Source organism: Rhinolophus sinicus, chromosome 6 (assembly GCF_057876585.1).
Source record: "Rhinolophus sinicus isolate RSI-liver-muscle chromosome 6, RSI-T2T, whole genome shotgun sequence".
NCBI classification, from domain to species: domain Eukaryota; kingdom Metazoa; phylum Chordata; class Mammalia; order Chiroptera; family Rhinolophidae; genus Rhinolophus; species Rhinolophus sinicus.
In genome coordinates, this window is record NC_142506.1 from 42,320,741 (window position 1) to 42,341,669 (window position 20,929).

The window sequence follows — 20,929 nt, forward strand, 5'->3', positions numbered from 1 at the left end:
CTGATTTGGGTATCTATCCTGCTCAAATTTGCTAGCCGTCTGCTGGACACGTACTTCCCTCTGCTTGGTAGCTGCATTTAAGAGCCTGGTGTTGGAGTTCACCCCTCACCCCAACCTGACTCTGGCCCCATATAGATGGCCTTGAGGCTCTTTTGTTGATCTCAGAAGTCAGTCTCTCTGTCTGCTCAGTGGCTTTGAGCCCAAATGAGCATCTTTTGACATCTCCCTTTGCTTCTCTGTGGCTCCCCATCTTTAAGTTCTACACTAGAGGCTGTGTGTGAGGTCAGTGGTCTGTGTACTTAGATGCTAGAGGCTGACCTGGCCAGGCTACCCCCACCTGACCCGGCTGTCCTGTGCTTGTCTGTGTGCTGGGGCAGAGCCTCCCGGGCCATAGGGCAAGCCCCTATACCTGGGAGCCCTTGTCCCTGAGAACAGTCTCCTGCCAGCCTGTTTCTCAGAAAGCTGGGCTGCAGTGGCCTTATCTGTCACCTCTGGCTTCTCTACCTATGTAGACAATATTAGCCTGGCATTGACATGAATAGAACTGGACGTGGAAACTCAGCTATGAGTCTCGGAGCTGACCTCTGAGGGGAAACGGTCTGCTTTTCTATAATAGTCATGTAAAACAGAAGACTGGAGTAATGACATGTACAGTAACAGCTCAGAGGGTCCTTCTTCACCTGGAACTTCTAGGATAAGGAGAGAAAAGGATGCAATGTTGAGGATATGAGCTGGTCCCTTGGTTCTTGGCATTGTTTTGCATGGGGACACAGAGCTGGGCTCCTGGCCTCGGTCTGCTCTAAACACTTGGTCTGTCTTAGCAAACTACACGGTGACACTGAAGTTGGATTTCACAGTGAGCTTGGGGGGTTGGTCTGCATTTAACTGCACTTGCAAGAGGTATGGATTATAGCTAGTTTGTGACAGGGCGTAGCCGTGAGCAACAATCCTAACACTGAGGACACTGAGCTGACTCAGGTGACAGTGATAAGGTCCCCCATAGCTAGGCACTGCAGTATGCTTTCACCAATGTCTGCTCATTGACACTCCCTGGAACTCATTCCAGGTGCATTATATCCCACTTTACATGGGAGAAAGCTGGGGGTAAAGAGCTCGGGTGAGTTACCGCAGGTAAGCATTGCCAAAGCCTGGTTTTGAACCCAGGTGTTTGGAATCACAAGCCCAAATTCTTAACCACACCCATGTCCCTCTCCTGGAAGCCAGGTGGCCAGCTCTGTCTGGAGGGTGATGTGACCCCAGGTAAGTCATTTCTTTTTTTGGAATTCTGGTACTTTTTCTTTATAAAATGAGAAGTTCTGACAAGAGAAACTCTGGGCCCTTTTTTGCCCTGAGTGTGGCAGGAGTTTGTTCAAAAACTGTTGGGATGGATGAGTAAACAATCATGAGGAAATCTTTCTCACCTACCTGTGCTGGGGATCAACCACGCTCTGGAAGCCAGAGACCGGGGAGATTGGAGTCTTCAGGCACAAAAATGTCCCAGAGATTTTCTTGTCAAAACTGCTGAGGAAAGATGTCCTGTAGTGACTTTGTCTGCAGTTACGTCTGCTTCTCGCCTCTAGGAGATTGCAGGCTCCCTGAGACTGGTCTTCACTGAGTGCCTTGTCCCCTTTGTTCCTAGCTTCAGTGGGTGTTAACACATCAGGGAGGCTGGAAAAATGCAAACTTCCCGGCCCCACCTGCAAGGAGTCCTCACTCAGGAAGTCTGGAAGGTGGCCCAAGGACCTGCATTTTCACAAAGAAATCCCGGTGCTTCATTCTGTGGTCCTGGCTATGGGGCATCTGAGTGAACTCTGGAAGAATCGCTTACAAGATTAAAATATGTGTTTCAAAAGACCCCCGCCCACCCCTGTAGAGCCCAGTTGTGGGGACCTAGAGTCCCAGAGAGCAGTTTCCAGGCTCTCGGCCTCACGTGGAAGGATGCTGGCTCAGGTAGTAGATGGCCATCAGCTGTGACTCATTGGCCACAAGCTGTAGCCAGTTAGCCATTAGCCACTAATGTAACTGCCGTGGCGAGGCCGGCAGTTTGGTTGGTTGGCAGAGAAGCAGATGGCAGATGGCAGATCGTGTGGCTCCTGCTTCCTGTATCTCCAACCCAGTCACCAGCGAGCATATAGTGATATGACTCCCCTATCATGGCTCCATGGGTGTTTCTTTTTGGCCTCACCTTGTCCTGCGTTCTTGTGTGGGGAGCGGGAGCAGAGACCCTGCATGACACCAGCTCAGGGGTATCTAGTGGGTAAGGCAGTGCTGAATCCATAGGGACTCAGATCCCAGCTTGGTGGCCCATTTTAAGGAGCAAGATAAAAAGTAGGAGCCAAGAGGGCACAGAACAAGACAAGTAGAATGGTGAAGAGCAGATTACCATAAAGAAATAAGTCGGTTTATATGTTTGCATGGGCGTGTCAGGTGCACATGGAGGGACCAATGCAGAGTAGACACCTAAAAAGTGACACGGTAGACCAACCATGGATGTCTGGGGCCCCCAGCTCAGGGTGTCCTGGGCAGAGGGGGCAGCTGGGAAGGAGGGGCTGCTGGGTGCCAACCTGGCCTGTGCCTGCGTGGTGCTTGAGCCGGGTCCTGTGCCCTGTGTCCCCTTACAGTGGCGTGGCAGCTGCTATGCAGTAGCAAAGACCACCTCTTCAGCTGCCTGTGGACATTCAACTCAATCAATCATTGTGGACACTGGTGGAGGCCATCACATGACGACCAGGAGCTGGGCACTGAGGGGATCCAAACAGGTCAGTGAGGTCTTGGATCGCAGTGGGTGTCTAATCTAGTGGAGGGACAGGTGGTCTCTGGCTCTCACTGTCACCCGTGTACACGTGGCCATCACACTCTTGGACGCACATTCAGTGCATCCCATGCTGAGGACGCTGCAACTCCTGTGCCTGCTTCCCCTGGGCTTTCTATTCTGTCACCACACCTCCACTGTCCTGGTCACTTAGGCTCCAAACATCCGCAACCCCTCCTCTTCATTGAACCCTCTGCAATGTCAGGGGGCCACAGGGGTTCTACCGTTGAGTCCCCTGCCGGCCTGTCCCTGTCCTCTTGTGGCTACCGCCCTGCTGCTGTTCTGTCACCTCAGTGGAGGAAAGCCAGAGTGCCTGGGCTGTCCCTTAGCCCTTAAACATCAGGTGACTTTTGCTAAGTCACGGCTTTCAACATATCCTGTCCCTGCTCCAAGCCACTCCAGGGCCCCCTCAGACCGAGTTGCTCTCCACCTTGGCCTTAGCATGCCCTCCAGCCTCATCTCTACCTAGTCCACAAACGAGCCCCCCGTTCTGCACGGGTTTTGCTCCTGTGCCCCCCAGACTTGCCCTGCTCATTCTCAAGTTTTTGTCTCTGACTTATTATTGTCCCTGAACCCCTCCTCCCCTGTCTGCAGATGGGCCTGCCCCAGTCTGTTTCTTATTAGAGAGGAATTAAGAGGCCTCTCCCAGTGTCCGGCAGTGGCTCAGAATCAAGCCCCTCTTGCTATGTCCGAGTCAGCCCAGACATGGTGGCCCAGTTCCAGTCATGGGCCTGCATTTCTGAGTCCAGGCTTGTGCTGTGTTGCAGGAACTGGCCAGATTCTCTTGTATTTCAGGGCATCAGATACTCACTACCTTTATTATCTCCTAGAGCCTAGAATCTAGACAGGACTTAAGGTCACTTAAAACCACTCTCTCCCTTACGCTCACCTCCCCACATCTATCATAGGGCACCATGTGGCATTTGCTCTGTATTCTCAAGTCTGTCGCCTCTTCAGAGCCTTCCTCCCATGGTGCCAGCCAGTCCAGGCCCTGGTGAGTTCTTCTTTGAAGGACTGGAAAGGCTTCTAACTCAGCTTCGAGAACCACGCCTCAGCAGACCATGTCTCTGAATAACGTCTTCAACACACTTCTCAGGGTCTCACCTCTGGTCCCCTCCCCGCTCTGCTGCCTGACTCTCCCCAGCAGAGCCCCAAGTCTTCCCGTGCACAGTGCCGTGCTCACTCCCATTTGAGATGCTGCTGTGCACAGCCCGGATTCTGAAAGCCCCTCACTGTGCCCTAGGGTGTTTCTTATGCCCCTTTTAGTAAACCTGAGGCCCTCCTGACACGCTGCCTTGCCCCCCACAAACCACTGGGCTGGGCTGCGCTCCAGCCTCACCAGCTTCTTTCTCCTGTTCAGCCCCTGAGCTCATCTGCCAGTCTAGGCTGTGCCTAGTTGGGGGTCTGCACTTCTGCTTTTGTAGCACTTACCACAATTATTTTGTTTTGTTTTGTTTTTTTAATTGGGGAATATTGGGGAATAGTGTGTTTTTCCAGGACCCATCAGCTCCAAGTTAAGTCATTGTTTTTCAGTCTAGTTGTGGAGGGTAAAGCTCACTGGCCCATGTGGGAATCGAACTGGCCGCTTGGGTGTTATGAGCACTGTGCTCTAACCACTGAGCCAACTGGCCACTCCCATAACTGTGTTTAAATAAATATGATCAATTATTGAGTACTAACTTGTGATGGGTTTTGTGGACCTTTGTACCCCCAGCACCCAGCACAACTCCCTGAACAATCACGGTCCCCTGAAAATACCACATGGAACCTGCTAAGAAGCTGTGTCCACTGCTCACTGTGGTCAGGGACAGCAGCACCTGGACCGTTTCACAGCATCTCAGAGAGGGGCATTTATAAGGCTTTGGGGGTGGGTTTAAGAGGGTCTTTCAGTGTAGCAGGGGTGGGGGTAACTTCAGATTGGATAAAGCTCATAACATTAGAGTTTAGGATTAGGGAACACAGACAGCCCCACGATGGTTTTGAGGCAAGAGGTTCAAGAGTCTTCGGGTGAAATAGTCATCAATGCTGTCTATTGAAATGTCTAATAATTTAATGTTCCTTGGAATGGATTTTCCTAGGAAGTTTTTGAAACCAGCAAAGTTATTTGGAAATTTTATTTTCCTGAACAAGAGCTTCCTAAAAGAGCAGTCATGTTAATGTTGACAGTTAAGCCACGAGGGGATATGTGATTTGGGTCCTCAGAATGGAGGATTCCAAATGTCCTCTAGACTTCTCAGTCACACATGGAACTGCAGGTAGCAGATGCTGACCTCTTGTGCAGTACTTCCCAGAAGTCCCTTGGGATGCTTGCTTTGGGTGTGGCCCCATCACCTCTATTGTACAGGGCACTTTGGAGCCTGAGGGCGCTTTTCTCTCTGCTCCAGTGTAGCCAGTGCTGTGGTACTGATAGTCCCCAAACACCACTAACACAAGGCCTGTAGGCAAAGCTGGCTCTCTATGGAGATGGTGGTGGGAACAATTCAGCTTCAAACAGAGTATGGAGCATTTGTGCTCCTGAGGTTTGTGGACCAAAGACCCTGCCCTGTTGTCCCTTACCCTTCAGACTCCTCCTCAGCCCCAGGGGGCCTAGACCCCCATTGCCCCCATTGCCATTGCAACAGTGAGTGAAAAAATACCTCTGTCTAAGACAACAGAAACAAAACAAAAAACTTGAGGACATCATGACTTGATTAAGCAGAGTGGTTTGAGCTCCCTTTAGTCTCACATCTCTGATCTTTTGCTCCAAAATTTCCATTAAGGTATTTCCCCAAAGGAAAGATAATCCCTTCCCGAAGAAGACTTCTGCTGTTACCTCAGCAAACAGCTCTAACCCCTGCCATCTGCATAAGTATGAATTCCATCAGTGTTGATAATATGACAGTGAACCACGAGAAACCATCACTTTACAAGTCAGAATGGTCAAATAACAACTTCATGTTGTCCAACGTAAAAACATGTAAAATACTAACATAATGAATCAATTTGAATTACTGGGAAATTCATTTTATTCCCATGATTAAGCACAAAGAATTCTAGCAACAAGGTTGATAATTTTTGTTGCTGTCACATTAACCACAAGGGTAAGAAGTAGCCATTACCAGAAAGAGGGGACACGTGGCACTGGATGTGAGCACGCTGATGCTGCCACCGACCAGCCTCTCAGTCCTCGGGTAATGTCTGCCCAGGAAATCAACTGGAGTTGCCAACTGTCTGCTTGTTTCCCTAATCAGGGTCCATTGTAGGTTGGAGAGGCAGGCAGGTAGCACATTGAAACTGCAGCTGAGGGAAGGACAGAGAATCTGATTCCTGAGCACATGACAGAGAAGCCAACACAGACATAGCACGTGCTGTGAGCTTCACCCCAGATGTAGCTTGAGAGATCTGCATACATCAGCTCTGGGAAGGAGCCACACCAGGCACAGCAGGTGGCGAGGTCCCATGGAGCCCTCCCAACTCCAGGCCACAGACGCTTGGGCACTAGAGCCGTTCGCTGTTCTCTCCCCTGGGATTGAGAGGCTGTGGAAGGAAAGGTTAGTATCAGGGAAGGACACAGCTTTCACAGTTACCACTACCCAGACCTCCACAGTCAGATCCTGTCTGCTAAGGGGACAGGCCAAGGTCACATAACACACTGTGTGGGTGGGATCAAACCACTGCATTCTCCATCACGACTCAAGAAACTGAGTGTCACTCCACCATCCAAGGTAGCTGTGCACCACTCTTCCAGAACCTAGATCTAGGCCCCCCTCGACTTTACTGAGAATTACACAGCCTCACTTTTGCTCTGGTGTGTTTCATTGTGATGCATGATCTGATTTCCTGTTGAGGCTGCCCTTCTCACCTGTGGGGACAAAGGTTACCCCAGTACTGAAAGGCAGACCCTGCTGGACTCTGCTTCACCCCGCTTAGCAGATACAACCTTCAGAGTATGTGGCACTGGCTCTTCTCTATTGCTGCCACAGAAAATCCCCCCAACCCTGGGACTGCCCTGTGTTTTCCCCTCCAAAAGACCAGATGCTGGTGAGGTGGGTTGATGGGAGCAGAGCGGCCCTGAGCTGGGCGTCCACAGAAGGCAGTTAGTACTGACTTTGGTGCATGCTATAGTGCTCCCCCAGGTAACTGATACCAGGTGAATATTCTAGAAACACCACATAGTTGCATTCCAGGGTGTAATCTGCCAGTGTGGCCACTGGGCGGGGAGGTTGTCACCATCTGCATCTCTGTTCTGGAGTTGGGGGAGTAAGGATGCTTGTGTCCAGGGTACATGGCTCAGGAAAGCTGGGGTGATTCCTCAGGTGCACACTGGGCCTCTGTCACATCTTTTACCCCACCAGTGAGGCCTGGAATAGCTTTCCATGGGTCTCAAAGTCTTCCGGGAAGGCTTAGTGCCCAGGTCATGCTTTATCCTCTGTGGGCATAAAACAAACTGTCATTTGCTCACTCCCTGAGAGGTAGATCCAGCAGCAGGTGGTGAGGAACGGACTGGAGACAAAAGGAGATGACCAGCCCCCAGGGTGCAGCTTACTGGCCGCCCACCCTGTCTGTTTTAGGGAAGCTCCTGCCGGCCCCACCCCACATGAGGGGGATAAGAAAATACATGAGCCCAAGCTCAGGCAATGATGCTACTTTATATTGTTGGGAAGTTTCATTGTTTTAAGACAATATTGAGGGACTTGAGAGAAAACATGCCTGGGGGCAGGAGAAAATACTCTTCAAAACAGGGACAAGGTGAGGGGGTCAGTCCGGTCACTAGAACCACAACTGGAAGAGTAACAGGAGAAACATCCTGCAAATAAACAGAATTAAACATGTTGCTCCAAACTGGAGATGATAGTTATCCATACGTTGACATCATGTTCTTAGATGACAAAGCAGGCCTGAAATAGGAACTGTGTGACTGTGTGTTTCTGGGTGTATGGACAGGGAGATGGGAACCCAAAGGGTACAGAAATGTACTCCCTTTCTCTGGTGCTCTTCACGTAGTTTGAGAGACAGATAGATAGTTGCTTACTGAAGATACACATGAAAAAATGTTCTTTATAAAGCACCACAGGCACAATTAAATACATGTACACACACGGAATAGATAGACTGAGGAGAAGAAAGATGTCTCCAGCGCTTTGGATTAAATTTACTTTATTTTCCTTTTAGCTCCATCTATTTCCCTTTCCAGCTGTTGCTCTCTTTTATTCTGCCCATTTGCCTTGTAGAAAACACATCTGTCCCTTCCTTGGGTAAGTCACATCACCTCAATGGACGTTAGTCTCCACGTATAAATTAAGGGTGTGGACTGGCTGAGCGCTAAGAATCTCTCTGCTCTGATTTTCTGAGAGCCACACTCGCATTTTCCTTCAACCCCCTGTCAGTTTCTCTGGTCTCATTCTTGATGTGCAACCTTGGACGAAGCACAGGAATTATTCACTCTCTGACCTCTTGCCTTGCACTCAGGACAAGTTAAGAAAATTTCTTGACCTGAGTATGGGTGACGAGTCAATGGGAGCTCTTGGCATGTGCAATGGGTAGATGATTATGTCCCCTCAAATTCAAATGTTGAAACCCCTAACCCCCAAGGTAGTGGTGTTAGGCGGTGGGGCCTGTCAGAGGATAGAGCCCTCATCATGGGATTTGTGCCCTTGAAGGAAAGGCCCAAGAAAGCTCCCTCACCCCTTTACCATGTAAGAAGAAGGCGGTCTCACCAGACACTGAATCTGCTAGTACCTTGATCTTGGACTTCCTAGCCTCCAGAACTGTGAGAAATAAATTTATTTTGCTTATAGGCCCCCTGGTTTATGGCATTTTGTTACAGCAGCCTGAACAGATGAAGACAGGGAGGTATGGAGCCCCGGGGCCTGTCTCACATTTTAACACATTTTCTTCCTTTCTGTTCTTAGGTACCATGTTTGCTTACATCTCATTTAACAAACCTCAAGTGTCCACAGAGTGCCAACGCCCATATTAAGCACAGGAATGTGTTTATAAGCAGCTGTAATTGCACTCGAGAAGTCATGGCTAGTGAGGTGTGTGCATGTGGGAACAGATACCCCAGACTAGTGACACATGACCAGGGAGGTGAGTGCAGAGCGGCACAGGAGCCCAGGAAATAAGGTCTGACCAGAAGGCACTCAGGAAGGATATGACAGAAGAGGTGACATCGGAGTAGAGTTCTAAAAGGAGCCAGAACTTACAGGTGGAAAAGGCAAGGGCCTGTGCATACTCTAAGGAGTGACATGGGGTTGAGGCTTCGAGTTCCTGGGCAGGACTGGGTGTAAAGTAAGAGGGATTGGTGGCAGACAAGGTGAGGACAGGCAAGTATGGGCAAGGGCAGGACTTCTGCTATCCTATTTAGGAGTTCAGATTTCATCCAAAGGCAACAGGAGACAGTTGATGGTTTTAATGCAGATCTAAATTTTGATGGCATATTGGGGTGACTGATGTAGGAAGAGGCTGTAGACATTGTTTCCTTTGGAGGTCATTGAAGTGCTGCAGGCTGAGAGAGGAAGAGGCAATGAGGATGGGGCAAAATCATTGAGGACAGATTCTCAGGAGCTCCCTTCAACAGAACTGCTAACTGCTGTGGGCTGCAGGGAGGTAGGGATCAAGAATGACTTTGTTTCTAGTTCAGACAGCTGAGTGAAGGGAAAGGGAAATGCAGGAGGAGTGGGCGTCATCCATGGTGGCACCCTAAAGTGCCCACAAGAAGACTGCAGCCTAGCTCTGCAGTGTCTTCAGGTGCTGTGGCCCTCCTGGCAGGCCCTTCCTGCTCGCCTGTTTTGGCGTCTTGGTTGTGGTCTCACATCTGGCTCCCACATCTCTGCTGAGCCCTTTTGAAGAGAAGTCTCACTCGAGTTTTCCTGTGGATACTGACACTGGATGTCCTTGACCGTGAGGCCTCCAGCTCCTGCCTGGACCATCCTGCTCCTCCCTGTTCCTGGGCTTGGAGCATCCCAGCCCTGGGCCCTGCCTGTCCAGATTACCGAGCAGAGGAAGAGGAGAAGGAGATTGCTTTTGACACGTTGGGCATGAACAGTGCAAAGATTTCCAGTAAGCAGGTGAGAAAGCGTTCAGAAGAGGCAAGTGACTATATTTGGAAGCCAACAACATAGGGGAGTGGCCAAAACCACTCAAAAAGAGTGCCAGTGGGGGAGGAAAAAGAGAAGGAACTCTGAGGATTGACCTATAAGCAATGCCAATGTGAGGTGCACAGGGCATGAACATCAGTGAGAACAAGGAAAAGCAGTCACTAAGGTCACTGTGGACTAGGGTGGGGGAAGACTGGGGGGGGGGGAGTGTGCCAGAGCCAGTGGAGGTGACTCTGAGAAGGAGGTGACGAACATTCGTATAAAATTGTTCAAATGTGAACACATTTGCTGGCCTTCCACTCTGTGACAAATACTGTACCAGAAATAGTTTCTGCAGCCCATACCCAGAGGGCTTTGCAGTTTAGCAGAAGAGATGACATAGGTAGATTAGTGGACTGAACAGGGGGAGCAGGTTGTTACGGCTCCAGAGAGATAGCATTCAAAGTGGGACAGGGACTCTGTGTAGGTCCCCTCGGGTGGGCAAAGGAGGAGGCAGTGGGAACTGTCACAGCGCTGTCAGTGTATGCATAGCCGGGGTTGAAGCATGGGGTAATGAGCAGAAAGCCAAGCCTGAAGAATATTCAGAGTCCAGACTGCCTAAGGTTTTGTGGTTTGGAGCAACTAGGTTTTGTTCAATGTGTGTTTCCTGTAGCTACCATAATAAATCACAGACTGGGTGGCTTGAAGCAAAAGAAATTTATTTTCTCACTGTTCTGGAGTCCAGAAGTCCAAAATCAAGGTGTTGGCAGTGCCACACACTATCCGGAGGCTCTAGGGAACAACCTTGCCTGCCCCTTCTGGCTTCTGGTGGCTGCTGGTGTTCCCTGGCTTGTGACCGCACTACTCCAATCTCTGCCTCTGTGGCTGCCTTGCCTTCTCCTCTCCTGTCACGGTGATGTCCTTCTGCCTCCCTCTTAAGGACACTTGTGATTGCACTTGGGACCCCTCTGGATGATCCAGGATAATCGCCCTATCTCAGGATTTTTAACTTAATTATACCTGCAAAGACTGTCTTTTTATATGAGGTCACATGCACAGATTCCAGGGGGCCATTGTTCAGCCTATGACAGCCAGGAATGTAAAACATTCAGTATGCTCCCTGGAAGCAAAAGACAGAATGGATTGTGGGGACCCATACTGGAGTCAGGGGTGACTGTCACTTTGGAGATTACTGAAGCAGTACAGGTAAGAGGTGACCAATGGCTGACCTGCAAGTGCAATGGCAAGTGGGAAAGTGTCAGTCATTCTGTGTGATCTGTGATGACTTTAGGTTCTGAGGACAGAACCCCAATCTCATGGGTTGAAAGTGACTGGAGGTTTCACTTCTTAAGCATCTGCTGGATACTGAGCAGGCCAGTGACAAGCCTGCATGTGTGCGGTGGTGTGGGATACCCTGTCAGAAAGAAAAGGAGGACACCGATTCTTTAATCCCTGAACATCTGAAACAATCAGTGCTTTGTGGAGACATTCTGTTTCTATGTCACTGCAACTAAAAACCATCAAACAGGTAGACAATATTTAGTAGGTAGGAATTCTTTGAAGTTCTGAGCCTAAAAAAAATCCTATCTAAGAAATTTGCTTAGAAACAGGCCTTGATGAAATAGGAAATCTGGATTCCAAGCAAAGTTACTTGCAAAGTGGAACCAGGGGGAAGTGACCTGCGGCCCTGCTTTTCCTGTGTTCAGGAGATTAGGACTCACAAATCCCAGCCCCCCAGCTCCACCCACCCCAGCAGCACCACAAGCCAGGATTGAGCCACGGGGTCTCCACTCCCTTGAGACCCCAAAGGGTCCTGCAACCTCTGGATGATGCCGGAGTAAGAATCCTGGACTTCCATCCTCAAGGGGCAGTAACTTTGGGGCTGCTGAGCATGTCATTTGCCCTAAAATCATGCAGAATTGTACCTCATTACCCACAGGAACAGGGTAGTTGAGTTTCTACAGGTGCATTGGCTTCTGGGTACCAGAGGGGATCATATGAGTGTCATGAGTTCTGGAATAATGTGATCCTGTCTAGTGCTGGTCTTCTGCTCCCACCTCCCCCATCCCGGCTGCTGACTGTCTGGCTGCTGGGTGAGGCCATTGTCCTCCTGGGCACTGCCTGCCAAGGTCCTCAGGGGGCCAGAGTTGGGCTCTTTGTGGAGTAGGACTCCGTGTCACATGGAACTAAAGCTACACTGGTGGGACTTGGTGCCCCCTCCCTGCCAGCAGCCCTTCTCCCCAGGGGCACCGGACAGGAGGACCAGCATCTAGGGCAGACGTCAGGCTTCCTCCCCACCCCAGCCTCCCAACTTGTTGCCAGGGGTGCAGCCCCTCTTGCTTCTATCCTGCACGCCCTCCTTTCTTTACTCCATTACCAGAGAAGAGCCTCATGCAAACTGGTTCCCATCAGCACTCCTCAGTTGTGCAGACTCTGAGCAGCCCTCTCCAGTGTGTGTTCCAAGTCTTTGTATGGAGCACATCCTGCTTGTCAGGTGCTGGGCTAGTGCCAGGCACACACTGGTTGACAAAACAGACTTGGGGCATAAGAAATGTGTCTTGTATATTCCAACAAGCACGAGTCCTGAGGAGCTCACACACCCACAGGAAGCAAGTGTCCTGAGGAGCTGACATACTCACAGGAAGTATGTGCATTGAAGAGCTCACACACTCACAGGAAGCACGTGTCCTGAGAAGCTCACACACTCACAGGAAGCAGGTGTCCTGAGAAGCTCACACACTCACAGGAAACAGGTATCCTGAGAAGCTCACACACTCACAGGAAGCAGGTGTCCTGAGAAGCTCACACACTCTCAGGAAGCAGGTGTCCTGAGGAGCTCACACACTCACAGGAAGCAGGTGTCCTGAGGAGCTCACACACTCATAGGAAGCACGTGTCCTGAGAAGCTCACACACTCACAGGAAGCAGGTGTCCTGAGAAGCTCACACACTCACAGGAAGCAGGTGTCCTGAGAAGCTCACACACTCACAGGAAACAGGTATCCTGAGAAGCTCACACACTCACAGGAAGCAGGTGTCCTGAGGAGCTCACACACTCACAGGAAGCATGTGTCCTGAGGAGCTCACACACTCACAGGAAGCAGGTGTCCTGAGGAGCTCACACACTCACAGGAAGCAGGTGTCCTGAGGAGCTCACACACTCACAGGAAGCAGGTGTCCTGAGGAGCTCACACACTCATAGGAAGCACGTGTCCTGAGGAGCTCACACACTCACAGGAAGCAGGTGTCCTGAGGAGCTCACACACTCACAGGAAGCAGGTGTCCTGAGAAGCTCACACACTCACAGGAAGCACGTGTCCTCAGGAGCTCACACACACACACACACACACACAGGCCCTGTGGAGCTCACAGTCATGGGCACAGGTCCTGTTTATTATACAAGAGGCTCTTGGTTGTGGCCTCTACTTGTGCACGGGCTGTTAGCCACTGAAGATGCACAGAGTGGAGGACTTGTAGTTTCTCTCTGTGGCTCTTTTCTTAGGAACCAAACAAAGTGCTTGGCTTGGACATCTGGTTTCCATAGAAGGAACACTTACCTTGCCATCAATTAGGGAGGAAGCTTGGCTATAATATCATTGTAAGATGTTATCATTTTTATCATAAAATATAAAAAATTATAGGGCAAGTTTTAAGGTCTTTTTTTGCCATAAATACAAATACACACACAAAAACACATTTTAAAAATCAATCATAAACCCGTATCTTTGGCAGTTAATGCAGGGCCTAGCCACTGAGACGTCCTGGCCCACGTGCACATGTGTCCTTTTCGTGCTCTGGGGCAGTCAGGCAGGGAGAGGCTCATTTGTAAAACTACAACCTTTGTAGCCACCGCTCCAAGAAGAGGGGATCCATACATCAAAAGTGCTGTGTGTGATTGTGTGGCTGCCAGGGCTTGTGAGGCCAGACAAGGTCAGGAAAGATGAGACATCAGATAAAATGAAGCCCACGAGAAAGAGGAGCAAGGAGGACAATCAAAGGACATTGTGCCGCCACCTACGCAAGCAGAGACTAAAGACAGAAGGGGAGTGCCAAGGGGAAACCGAGGGGCTTTTTATCTCCCCGACAGCTAACACGGGTTAAGATGAGACATTGACTACATCAGCAAAGAGGAGGAAGGTCAAGGCAGATAGAAAGTGCATCATGGGAAAGCAGGTGGAGGTGGGTCTCTCTGGTGCCCAAGGCTGTGCTTGGGCCTCTGATGGGAGGAGCCTGACCAAGGAGCTGCCTGTCAGCAGGGGGGTCTCAGTACCCCAGGTCCAGGGAGAAGCACAGCTCCAACCTTTCACACCAGGAGGCAAAAGACAGACAATCTCAGACTCCCGTTGGGATGACTAAAAGTGACAACTAGTTTTCTTTAAAAGACAAGTCAGTGGAGGACCTTTAGAGGTCGGGGTCCATTCTATTAAAGCATGTCGCACTGATTTCTGAGATTCTGTTTTGTTGTGAGGCTTGTTTGTTTGTTTTATGACATTTGGCCATCAAAAAGCCAAAGGCACCAACTCTCCATGATTGGTGTTGATTTAATGGTTGTTACTTAAAGGATTACAGGGCGACTGCCTCTTTAAACAGTACGTGTGGCAGCCAGGTTCTGCCACTTGGCCATCCTGGCCTGTTCCCTGTCTGCTATACTGAGGTATCAAGACATGCCCTCTGTACACTGCTTCAGGCCCAGCTCTACCTCTGGTCAGCAGGCATTTCCGTGAAGGGCCGGGTAGGAAGTGTGCTTGGCTTTGCAGAGCATGTACTTTCAGTCTTGCTGTCACAAATTGAAGGACAACAAGTAGGGACACATGGGCCTGTCCCAGGAAAGCCTCACTTAAGGACACGTATCATTCATATGCCTCAAAATATTATCCTTCCTTTGACTTTTTCAACCATTGAAAATGTAAAAACAATTCTCAGCCGGGGGCTGTACAAAAACAGAAGGTCGGTGGCTTTGGCCCATGGACCACGGGTTTCCAAGCCCTGTTCGTTGTATGGCAGAGTAAGGACTTCCAAGGGGATGAACCTGGAATGGGCCAGGCAGGTTTAGGAATGTGGCAAAGCTGTACCACTCAGCTTGTCGGGGAGGTTTCAGTTCTCTTTTTAAGTTCTGCCCTAGTCTTTCTCTCATTCTTCCCTTTCCTCCTTAATATTCCAAGTGTGTGCTCATTTCTTCTGGAATCCTTTTTCTTGTTGTCTTCCAGGCTGTGAATCTGGGTTGATTTCCACAATAAGTGAGTGTCCCTGAAGATAGTTTTGTCTTCCTCATGTTCCTTTGCAGCTCAGTCAAGTTCCCCTTCTCCTCCTGTCACCTCTTTGCTCAATTTGCTGTTGAACTCGGGCTTCCTTACAAAATTCTACTTGTGAATCTCCCATTTTGTTGAGGGCATCTTCCTATAGTTTCTATCCTTTTGGTTTTGGAGGATTGAAATGGGGAGCTCGAAGAGAGAGAAGGATGGGGACTAATGACACTAGACATCGGACTGAATGCAGTACCTTGAATAGTCTTTCATTGACTAGGGTAGAGCTTTCCAGTCACAGCTCACGATACCAGAACAAGGCCCAGAATAGGAAAGGTCTAGGGTCTCCTCATGGCCCCTGCCAAATCGCCTTGTTCTCCCCCCGGTGGCCTGCTTTGGCATATGACACAGTTGTCCTGTGAAGTCCCCACAACACAGAATGAGTGAAGCCCTGCCATTGCTCATAGGGAAAATGCCGTTAAGTTCTCTAGTTACGCGCTTTTGTCAAACAATCAATACATAACCTTGTTCTGGGCCTGCTTCTGTTTGAAGACACCCCACTTCATAGCTGCTGTGGGTTCATTAGCATGGGACAGCTCTGTACTCAGGCCTGAATAAAACTCCTCTAACACTCGTTTTCTCCGTAAAACATCGCAGGCTTCTTGCACTTAGAGAGAGCACTTCAGTCCTGCGTTTGGGAGCTACTTTAAATAGTGATATCATCAGCAAAAAGCACAAAAATGCAGAAAATGTCATACTAAATAGGCTGTGAAAAGGACAGTTGTCTGGAGTCTGAGAGCTGGGACAAGAGGCAGAGGGTTCTCGGGTAGGACACATGGGCATCTGTTCCCTCAGAGTCTCAGCGCTCGTCCTGTAAATCACCATGGTAAGACTGGCTTGGGGGTTGGAAGTCAATTTCAGCAAGTAGGCAAATTCATAAGTACAGACTCCACGAATAATAATCCATCGTACATTTGACCCCGTCCATAATCGGCAACCCTGTACGTTTTATATTATTTATATCTTTAAAATTCTTGCAGTTATCTACACCTTCCCCACCTCAGTGCACCCCACAAACCATCTCCTCTGGCTTCCGCACCGGTCAGCCCACAGCAGGTCTTGACCTCTCCCATCTAGCATTCATCAGTGGGAAAAGAGGAGGTGGGGACAAGAGCTGTGGGAAAATAGGAGAGCCGGGCAGGTGTCAGGGAAGAGGGCATTTGGGTTAAGCAAGGCTGTAAGGAAGCTTGCTGCGCTTGGGACATGTGTCTGAGGATGCACTTTCTTTGCCTGTGATGACCTGTGGACACTGTCACAAGAAGAACGATGAGAAGAGGCCCAGTATTACCTGGGTTACATGCACACCACTGTCTCAGTTAACTGTTCCCACAATCTTAGATGGAGATACTATGATTACTTCTTTTTCCAAATAAAGAGATTTACACTTGGAGTGGTTAGTAACTTGCTCAAAGTCACGTCCAAGCGAAAGAAAAGGGGCCGAGCCCAAACTCACACTGAGAGATCCTGCACCTCAAGCAGTGGCCTCTCCTTGGGGCACCGTCACCTTCCAGCAGATGAAGACACCTGGTTTGACATGCACGATTATTTTCTGCTTAACTTCATGGAAGTGGAATATTCCAGAGAGCAGAGTGCTCTGTGATTTTCGGAACCATAAAGGACCCCTCTTTGCTCTGCCCCAATCCTACAGCTCTATTGCAAATTGTGTTAAATGTAGAGAAAAACATTCAACTGGAATTCAGTGTGAGGCACCAGGCTACTGGCCTCGGACATGAGGCCTCATGGAACAACTGCCTCAGACAGGAAAACCGCAGGGACGATTTGACAAAGGATACAAGCTTCCTGGTGCCCAACGTGACGATCATTGTCTAAAGGTGACATTTTTTTTATTTATAGGAAGCAACATTACATCTGTGATGAAGCATGAGTCTCAATTTTTGGAGGGGAAAATGACCCTCCCAGTCTCACACCTGCCCACCAGCCTCTGGGCCTTAGGCAGCGGCCCTTGGGGACAGCAGTTTATCCCCCAGAGAGGTTCTTGTGACTTTGGCTTTGAAATGGAGTAAACAGCTCCTGCCATGAGACAGGGAGCCAGCATACCAAGCCTCAGAGGATGCCTGCTCTGGGGAACTGACGTTGATTCTGAAAGGGAGCCCTTTTTCGAGCCGAGAGAACCCCATCCAGAAACTGCTTTGGGATTTTTCCCTATCAGTGTTGTGGGTGACTTTGCCACATGAGGTTGTCATCATAGCGGAGCCAGGCAGGCCCCACCCAGCCTTGCCCCTCATGTCTGCTCTGAACTGTGTGTGCTGCCATCTGCTCAGAGGCGCCCACGGCCACAGTGATGAGGGCGTGGTCTCAGGTCTCTGGTCCCCTACAGCGGCTGCTGCCAGCACAGCCATCTTTCTGTCCTCAGTTCAAATCAGGCTGCAGCCTGGTGTGAGCTGGGAAGAACTAGAGACTCAGCGACTGCCTCCACGCACGCCCTCCATCCTCCAGTTTGCCTCTTGTCAGCACTGCTCAGGGTGGGGACGCGTGCGCCCCCAGCGTGGCTCTGGCTGCACAGGGCTGACACAGTCAGTCAGTCAGGCATCCCGAGCAGTCCCTCCTGTGGTTCGGTGGCAGCTGCTGGAGCCAGCGTTAGCGGTTATTTTCACAAGATGTCCCCAGGTGCAGCATCTAAAGAACTTGGGTTCTTTCCAAAGCAGAACAGTGTGTTTTGACTGCAGAAGCAGGTGGCTCATCGGGGCTGCCCCTGTGATGCCCGCACCCATTTGTGACCTGAGACAGATATCTGCCCAGGACTTCCAGCAATAGTTAATATTAACAGAGACAGAAATAAAGGTAATGACCATTGTAAGAGGTGACCCTTAGGGGATTAGCAAGAAGTGGGGGCGAAATGTGTCCAAGGCACTGCCTGTCCCACACCTGAGGCTATAGAAGTCGCTTTTGTCCCCTTGCTCTTTGGGACAGTTCTCCCCGGGACCAGCAGCACAGCATGCCACGTTGACACCCCTATTCCTCTCTCTTCTTCCCCCTCCCAGCCTGCCGTGGATGCTCAAGTCTGGGTCCACCCTCGCCTCCCACTGTTTCCAGTGCCACCCCAAGTCAGGACAGCCAGACCCACTGCACAGGTGAGCTTTTCTGGTCTTGGGTGGGGAGAGAGGAGGGTCCATACAAGGAACTGGATAACGGGTTTCATGCCATGTGCTGGTCTTCAGGCTCAACTCTGCTTTTCTTCCCTTCCTGTCCTGCTGAGCCAAGAGTCTAACCACAGGTACGTGGGATAAGCCACAGGAGAACTTAGAGATCCAACTTCCATGCCTCAGTTTCTCTACTGTAAAATGAGAAGAATGAATCTGTTTGAGTCACTCTTACAGAAGGTTGGTGTCTGCATGGAAGCTGTAAGGAGGTCCTGGTCCTGAGATCAGGGCCCCAAACCAATGGCACTTTGATAGACAGTGACTCCTGAAAGTGCAGCCCAAGCTCATAAATTGCTCAATGGCCAGTCAGACGTCAATACCCCTTTAAGTCTCCTTTATGCATTTTATGGGAATGACAGGCATGAAGTGCTCTCTGAAACAATACAAAGATCACTTACCCAGAGCCCGCTTCATCTCTCTTGGTCTTTTTCCTGATGTTGCCCATTCCTGGAACTCCAAGAACCCCTTTCTCTCTTTTATTGATGTTTTATTGACTGATGACCTCTCTCTTACTTGCTGTTTCCTTTTCCTTTTGATGATTGACTTTTAGCATCATTTCAGTGTCTGTAACTAAGTAGGCAAAGCCACTGGGTCCTGCATATGATTCTAAATTTCACTGTAAATACAAATGCTTAGTATCCACAGATTACACTACCTTTAAAGCCCAAGTAAGCCATAGGTTTTGTTTTCAAGCCAGTCATTTCTCAGTGGTCTCTGAGGACACCAGGCACTGTGCCAGCCAGAGGAGGCACAAAAATGGCTACAAAATGGGGTTCGTCCTCCAGGAATTCACTTGTTGGGAGACAGACAATAGCTGATGAATTTAATGATGACAATCCAATAAGGGTCAGTGATGATGCAATGACTTAATAACGACAACCCATGTGCTAAATGCTATCACAATGGCAGATTAACCTGCTGGGGCAGCCCAGAGGAAGGGCTGGCCAAGTCCATGTTGGTCAGAGCAGAGACAGGGCTGCATGGATGAGGGAAGGTTTGTATGGGCCCTCGAAGATGAGGAATTGCAATAGGGTGAGAAGGGGACAAGGATTTACAGATAGAAGAAAGGGCATCAGCTCACCCAGTGAACAGAGGTAGTGAGCCTCCACCACGAGGGAAAATGTGAGCAAACAGAGATAGGACTCGGTCCCCTTGGGCGTGGGAGCTTGCGGTTGGCACATGAACAAAAGCAAGAAAACATGGCAGGTGTGCGGTTTTTAAAACATGACTAGTACGGAAAATTTCAAACGTATGTAAAAATGGAGAGAATAGTACAATAAAGCTCCATGTAACCATCATCCAGCTTTAACAAGGATCAAGGTTTGTTTCTTGTGCACATTCACCCATTAAAACCAGCCCCCAGCCCCCGCTGTTTGTTAAAGCAAACACCTGACGCCATATCACTTCATCTTTAATATTTCAGTAATAGGTGGTTTGAGTTGTGGAACTATAAGTACTGCAGCGGGACTAGGAGGCGGGATTTTTTGGGAGTGTGTGAAGGAAGGAAACTGGCTGAGACGCCAATTGCTCCCCAACATTCATCTGGGTCAGCTTGCTTTTCTACTGACACAACGCCTGCATCATTTGGATGGTATTGTACCCAGCCTGCCTTGCAGCTAGTTGTGCTCATGTGACTAAGTTCTGGCCAGGACAATGTGAGTGAAAGTTGTTGAGGAGGAATTCTAGGAAGTCTTCTTAAAAGAGGGACAGAAGTCTATAGAAGACTCCTGGCCCCCTTATTTTCATTTTTTTCAAAGGTGGGTTTGGTGTCTGGAGCCCCAGCAGCCATCTGGACCTTGTAATAACTCTGATGATGGAAGCCAAGTGCTGAGTGTGATGGAAAACTAGGATTGAAAATATGTGATGAGGGGCTGGCCCGGTGGCTCAGGTGGTTAGAGCTCCATGCTCCTAACTCCGAAGGCTGCCGGTTCGATTCCCACATGGGCCACTGGGCTCTCAACCTCAAGGTTGCCAGTTCAACTCCTCGAGTCCCGCAAGGGATGGTGGGCTCCGCCCTCTGCAACTAAGGTTGAACACGGCACCTTGAACTGAGCTGCCGCTGAGCTCCTGGATGGCTCAGTTGGTTGGAGCGCATCCTCTCAACCACAAGATTGCCAGTTCTATTCCTCAACTCCCGCAAGGGATGGTGGGCAGCGCTCCCTGCAAGTAAGATTGAACACGGCACCTTGAGCTGAGCTGCCGCTGAGCTCCCGGATGGCTCAGTTGGTTGGAATGCGTCCTCTCAACCACAAGGTTGCCGGTTTGACTCCCGCAAGGGATGGTGGGCTGCGCCCCCTGCAACTAGCAACGGCAACTGGACCTGGAGCTGAGTTGCACCCTCCACAACTAAGATTGAAAGGACAACAACTTGACTTGGGAAAAAAAAAAAAAAAGGCCTGGAAGTACACACTGTTCCCCAATAAAGTCCTGTTCCCTTCCCCCCCCCCAAAAAAAAAAAAAAGAAAATATGTGATGACTCCATGGAAGCACCATCCAGCTTAGGCATTCAGAGCTCTTTAATGCATCACTGTGTGGCTAGGCCACTATTATCTTGAGTTTTCTATTCTATCCCATTAAACTAACCCGAACAGAAGGC

General features: G+C 49.8%; 1 long non-coding RNA gene across 3 annotated transcripts in view; it reads left to right on the forward strand.

Moving 5' to 3' along the window:
• Window positions 1-20,929, forward strand: part of LOC109459874 (uncharacterized) — a 79,908-nt gene that overhangs the window by 757 nt on the left and 58,222 nt on the right. For 2 of the 3 annotated variants that reach the window (XR_016021525.1, XR_016021526.1), the window contains exon 2: window positions 18,175-18,264. This is a non-coding gene — a long non-coding RNA (uncharacterized LOC109459874). Of the gene's footprint in view, window positions 1-6,007; window positions 9,862-18,174; window positions 18,265-20,929 lie in introns of those variants that run through there. The other variant, XR_016021527.1, reaches the window with a different exon arrangement.